Genomic DNA, 7,210 nt, shown 5'->3' with positions numbered 1-7,210 from the left:
ACTTGGGCACAGTGCTGTTTCTAACAGACCGCATAGGTTATTCTGGGGAGAATGGGTACTGTATTTTTCTGAACAGCCCAGAAGTCTGTGCTAGGAAGAGTTGTGTAGGAGTTGTGGAGAGAGATGTCCCCTGCTTGAAGGAGGGAGAAGGGAGCAAGTTCAGGGCTCAGAATTGAAATTTAACACTAGGCCTGCAAGGTGAAAGCCAGAGCTGGGCAGAGCCCCACAACTCCTGCCCCAAGGCCACCACTCACAGACAGAGCCGCTAGAACTACTTTAGCTTCGCATAGAAAGAGCTGCCTTTACCACTCCTCCTCCAATTTTGGGCAGCAGAGGAGGGAATAATGCTCCACCCACTGGATACCAGGGCAGGGATGCTAACACACTGCCACAAAGGAACTCAATGTCCGATTTACTGCAGTGAGACCCAGTATCTCTCAGAAAACAAAGGTTACTATACCCAGGACAGTGCTTGAACATGGAACCTCTACACTGGCTTTGGCATCAGGTAGAGATTTGCATGCTAGTGAGGTGAATTTGGATTTCAGCCTGCAACACAGAGAGCTACAATGTTTTTCTGCTTGCACTTTGTAGGCTGTGTGGTCTTTGAGGCTATGACACTGGTGTAATCCAACTTGATTATCAGCCTTGGTGGCCAAGGAACTGTCTTCACCAATAGTTCCCAAAAGTGGGCAGCATGGTGCAGAGCAAAACACCATTTACTGGGAGTAACACAAAGTAGTAGGCACATGACTTGCCCTTGTCACTCAGTGATATATTGATGATACTGAAGCCAGAATTGGGGACAGGCAGTTAGTGTAGAAATAGGAAATCGGGTCAGATCAAGAAAATGGAGGCCATAAAGTCATCTGCCTCTGGAAGTTGGAGACTGCCATGGGAGAATGGAATGTCATGGACCTGCAGAACCCATTGATAACCAAATTTACCTGCTCTTGTCAGAGACTACAGGCAGGAAGATGCTGATTAATGCCCCCTGGGCCCTTGCCTGTCTGAATCACTTTGACCTTCCCCCTGCCCCATCCCCTTCTCACTTTTTACATCTCACCTGCAAAACCAGACCTAATCTGGTAGGCAGGAAGGGAAGAGATAAGGAAGAAAGAATGGGAGAATAAAACCCATAAAAAGGACAAGACTTGCTCATCCCATGGATTCCGCCTTTGGGTCCCCTTCTTCCGCCAGGGAGAAGTCTGCTTTTACTTTTCTTTAATAAAGCTGCATTTTCCACTCTACATTTGCCTCGGCGTGCTTCTCCGGCGTTATACTTCAACACCTGAGGAAGCAGGACTCGTCACCGGTAAAGAGTGGTATCAATACCTAGTATTGGAAAGATCTAATAGCTTCCTATTCCCAGCCAGTTCCCGTGAATGAAGCCTATGGAACAGTCCAGATTCAGGCAGAGGCAGTATCACCTGTTGTCGCCACCCACAGCAACAATCCCATGAGCATTTGTTACCTCCTGCAGCAACAGTCTTGCGGGTATTTATCAGAGGTGGACTGGAAATAAACTATTTCTATTACTGTGCTGCTTCCTTGTTTGCTTGCTTATTCTCTAGATTATAGAGGAAAAGAGGCTTGCTTGATTTTAGAGGAAGAAAGGCTTTGAGAGGGAGAAAGACTGCTTAGAGGAAAAGAGACTTGCTACGCTTTCAGAGATCTACTTCTTCTTAGAGTTCTGCTGCTTCTTCTTAGAGGTGCATCCTGCATCCTGCAAACTAAAGGTGCATGCTAGAGGTGCGTGCTAAAGGTGCTATCTATCAGAGGTGCTTCTTAGTGGTGCGTCCGGAGTACTGCGGCCTAGAGGCACATTCTTAGTCCTTCGCTCTGCGATCTGCCACCTGCCTGCTGCTTTCTGCCTACTGCTGCTGCTGCTTTCTGCCTTCTGCCTACTGCCCACTTATATTCCCTCCAAGAGGCAGAGGGTAGGGCCACGCCAGTTAAGCGAGATCAGGCAAGGAGCCAACTGCCCAATCATGGCAAAGGTCAAAATGAGCAGGCAGGAGCAGGAGCACTCGGGAACACATGTGTACGTGTTGTGTGCGTGGACTTACTTGAATACGGCCAATGATAAAGCACTTGACTGTGTCTATGTTAACCGACTTCCTCACCGCCAATGTGATCAAAACAACTTCTGGCTGGCTGCCAGGCACCATCTTGGCATAGTCCGCATGGCATAGTCCTCAACACCTGTGGCTGGTTATATCAGTCTTGAGCAACAAGTTAAATTCAATGGTAGATAGCTCAGAGTAGTGTGGGCCTTAGTGCTATGTCAGTGCTTCTTTGGAGAGGTAGACTCAGGATTCGACATGACATTATGGCAATTTGAATCAGAGTTGTGGCGTAGGAGCTTGGGGCCGGTTACTCCGGATTAATTTTTCCCATGACTGGACAGAATTCTCAGTCACAGGCTGGTGACTGGATGAGGCATACTCCGTTTCAGAGAGGTTCGTAAGGACAGACTACACTTTAGGTATTTCCCTAGTTCATGCTCAACAAAATAGCAACTGCAGATTGGGATGAACCTGGACTTGGATTGCCATCTAGTGCTGAAACAGCAACAAAACAGTAATAGCAGACTCAGAAAACCCAGATATAGGCCACCATCTAGTGCTTAAATAGTGGAAATGACTACAGGTTCAGAGAAAATCAGCATCCTGCTTAGAATTTGTGAAAAGACAGGTACAAACACTGAGGTTACAAAGACTAAACTAAATATCTAATCCCTCAATGCTCAGATGAAGTAAAACTCCAATAAGTATCAAGAATGTTCGGGGAAACATCACCTCATCTAACAGTCAAATAAGCCACCAAAATCAGCCATATAATAGTAACCAACATGTGTGAAATTGGGTAGAGAATTTAAAATGTTTTGTTATTATAGGAAATGCAATGAGCTTAAAGAAAACACGGAGAAATGATTCCATACTTCAATGGGGAAACTTAATGAAAAGTTTAAAGTAATCATAAAGTACAGAAATCCTGAAAGTGAAAAATGCACTCACCAAAATTAAAAAGAGAACAGAATAGACTAAACAGAAAAGAGAATTAGTGAGCTTGAATAAAGGTTAGTGAAATATACAAAGAAGAAAAAAATAGAGGAATGAAGAAGAATGAAGAAAGTTTATGGGAACTTTGGAGCAACATTTAAAAAGCAAATATTCAGATTATTGGGGTTCAAGAGAATGGAGCATACCCAAAGGATACACAGCTTCTGCAAAGTGATTATAACAGAAAACTCCCAAAACCTAGAGAACAATACGTGTATCCAAGTATATGAAGATAAAAAGCCGCTAGTTCAACTTACCTCAACCGTGTGTACAACTACAACATCTTATAATCAAGATCTTACATGTGAAAGAGAAGATTCTTGAAGTGTTATGATTTGGATCATGGAATGTGACCCCAAGCGTTGGTGTGTTGATGGTGTGGACCCCAGTGTGGAAATGTTCAGAGGTGGGATCTTTATGAAATGATTGGATCATGAGAACTTTAACCTCATTAGTGGGTTAATACATTAATAAATTAATAATTTGATGACACTACTGAGAGATCATGGAAACTATAGAAGATGGAACAAGTTAAAGGAAGTGGATCCTTGGGGGCATGGCCTGGAAAGGTATTTTCTTCTGGGCCTTCCTCTCTCTGCTTCCTAGCTGCCATGAGGTGAGCAACTTTACTCTACCACATACTTCCACCACGATGCTAGGCAAAGCTCCAGGTCCAAAGCATTGGAGCCAATTGAACATGGACAGAGACCTCTAAAACAGTGAATCCTAATAAATCTTTTCCCCTTTAAGTTGTTTTTCTCAGATATCGTGGTCACAGCAATGAATAACTAACTTGAAGAAAAACTACAAGATAAAAAGAACAAATAAACATAAGTGTTTCCCAATTTTCCTGAAACTAGACTTCTCAACAAAAGCTTGTAAGCCAGAAGAGAGTGGCATCAGATATTCAAACATTTAAAGGGAAAAATCTGAACAACTAATAGTACTATACTGAGAAAAGCTATCCTTTAGAAAAGAAGGAGGAAAAAGGACATTCCCAGACAAACAAGAACTGAGAGAATGTATCTACAAACCTGCCCATACACACACACACACACACACACACACACACACACACACTCACACAAATATTGAAGTGATTTCTTCAAACTAAAAAAAAAAAAAAAACACATTGCTCAGTAAAAAATTATTGAATTGCATAAAACACTAAAAATTCAAAGCTCTTCTATGTAAATATAGTATGGAACCTTTCATATGTTTAGGAAAAAGACTAAAAGCACCAAAAACTAAAAGTAATGACTATGTTTATATAATAGGTGATAGACAATATAAAGAGATATAAAATGTGACATCAAAAATCAAAATGGGGGGAAATACAGTGTAACTATGGAGTTTTTATTAATGTATTTTCCTTTTTTTTTAATCTTTATGGCCTTGTTAAATTCTATTACTTCAAAATAGCTTGTTAAAATTGAAAGGTGTTTTTGCAATGAATAAAAATGCATGACCAGAGTAAATCACTTAACCAAAAATGAGGACTATAAGATAGTGAGGGGGGGAAGGATTATGATAAACTAGAAATTAATTACAAAATAACTGTAGTAAGACTTTACCTATTGATGAAAACCTTAAATGTAAATTGACTTAGTTCTCCAATTAAAAGGCATAAAGTGAATAAATAAATAAAAAAGCAAGTCTCAACTATATTTGTTTCACCTTGAAAGATATGCACAGATTGAAAATGAAGGGGCAGAATAAGGTTATCTATCGCGTCCCCTCTGGCCGCAGAGAGAGACACGACAAATGTCTTGAAGCTTTGGAAGTTTATTGTGCACAGTTCCTCTCCTACGCTTCTCTTACCCCTAGCTTCTGCGCACTCCCAGCTTCCCTTCTCCCAGCTTCTTCCAGCTCCCGCGTACTCCCAGCTTCCAGCTCAGCTCCAGCCTCTGCCGCTGCCGCCGCTTCTTCCGCTTCTTCCGTCCCCGCCGCTTCTGCCTCTTCCTCAGTTTCTCCCCCCTCGCTCTCCCACCCACCAGGCTTATATACACTTCAACCAATCAGGGGAGAGTACACGAGATAAATGCGGACAGCTGCAAGCATAGGATGGGTACACGAGGGGGGCATGCTCTAGTCACATCGTTAACTAGCCAATCATTGGAATTCGCTGGTTGTTTACTGTATAACTGGCCACTTTTGGCTCAGCGTCAGGCGCCATCTTGACCATGCCCAAGGCTGGGGGTCCCGGGAACCCCCACAGATCCCCCTTCTTTAATATTAAACTAAGGCTCGGGACCGTGTCTGTCTTAGGCTGAGTGGTCAGCATATGTCCTTACCCGTCATCAGAGCCTGCAGAGCATGCTGCAGCTCCTGTCTTAGGTCGGTACACAGCCACCTCCTTCATTACCCGTCCTTGACTACCGGTCCAGCATCAAGAGCCATACTAATGGGGGGCTGTCGGCCTTTAGGGCGGTCATGGCCTGATGAAAAATAATTTGATCTCTCTATTGGCTAGCTCGTAGATGCATGCCAAAACGAATAAAGAGAAGAAGGCCAAGGCAGAGGAGTACCACCATAGCTCCTAAGCTTGCCCGCTGTTTGACAAATCTATAAACAGAAGAAAAACCATATAGCCATATTAAATACAGAAACAATATACATCCCAATAGAGTTACAATATGGGTAAAACAAAGCAGCTCTCAGGGAATAAATGCATCCCAGTCCCAAAAGTTCTTGCAGGGTATCCACTTGTTCTTATAATGAGTCCATTCTCTGATAGAGTCTCTATGGTCTGTAAGGCTGCAGCTGCATTCTCGGCCGAATGATCGTTGTTATGGTTGTGTCAATGCTGCTACTGCAAGGACTGTGGTGGCAATGATCATGGCTGTTGCAATGTCAAAGCCTCTTCTGTTTCTTGATAATAGCACTGGCAATTCTATATCTGCAACAGAAACTAGGACTGGTAGGAAGATAGAAATGTGCAAATTGCACGGATGACAAAAGAACCATTCCAGCATTGTGAGAGATAGCACACAGTTAGTGAACAGTTAAGAGGTGTTATTAGAAATGTTAGTTGGCAGAAACATAACAGGGAGGAAATACACAAGCTGACGTGGGAGGAAAAGCAATATCACAGCTAGGGTCAGCAGAACGAGTTGCTCTACTCTGGGTCCGATTTGTAGTATGATTCCAACGGCAAAGTGCAGAAATTCCTCCTGTTAAAGCAAAGAAAGGCTAGAAATATCCTTGTCACCAAAAACAGCACGACCTGAAAAATCATCAGTAGAATTGACAGACTTGTAGAGAAATTGGTGAAAAGCAAGAAAAGGAAGGATAAGAAATATGTTAGTCAGAAATGAAAAATATGGCCAGGCTAACAATGGCCCATAGGTTCCGGGTTTGCCTTTCCGTCTGAGTTTTTGTTATTGGAGGAAGGCTCAGACTCGCTACTGCGAGGAGGAACAGCATCACTTGCATGCTGTAAAACTCTGATTAGCCTTTCTGGAATCCAGACTGGAGTCTGTTGATCCTGTGGGAAAATACAAACAGACCCTCGGACCCAACGAAGGACTGGATCCGGTCCTTTCCAACAACCTGTCAGGATATCTTTCCATTTTGCCCATACTTGAGGAGTATTATGGGGATTATAATGTCAATCAGCTGCAGAATGGCCGTCCCTATCCAGAGTTAAGAAATTTAGAATGAAAAGAACTAAATTAAGTTTATCTTTAGGAGACTTGTAGGAGGCTCCTATTCCCCCTTTTTGTTTATTTAGACAATTTTTTAAAGTAAGATGTGCTCTTTCCACAATGCCTTGTCCCTGAGGATTATAGGGGATGCCAGTGACTGATTGGATGTTAAATGATTGTAAAAACAACCGGAAGCTTTTGGAAGTATAAGCAGGACCATTATCTGTTTTAATAACTTTAGGTATGCCCCAGCCAGCAAATGCTTGTAGGCAGTGTTGAATGACATCTATTACCTTTTCTCCAGAATGAGCGGAAGCCATAATGACCCCTGAAGCAGTGTCTACTGACACATGTACATACTTAACAGTACCAAATTCAGAAATATGGGTTACATCCATCTGCCAAATATGACCAGGCAGCAGTCCCCTAGGGTTAACTCCAAAGGATTGTACTGGGATTAAAGGAGCACAATGTTGACAATTTTTTACTATTTGTCGA

Source organism: Sciurus carolinensis, chromosome 1 (assembly GCF_902686445.1).
Source record: "Sciurus carolinensis chromosome 1, mSciCar1.2, whole genome shotgun sequence".
In the NCBI taxonomy this organism is placed as follows: Eukaryota; Metazoa; Chordata; class Mammalia; order Rodentia; family Sciuridae; genus Sciurus; species Sciurus carolinensis.
Note: the sequence above shows the minus strand (reverse complement) of the source record.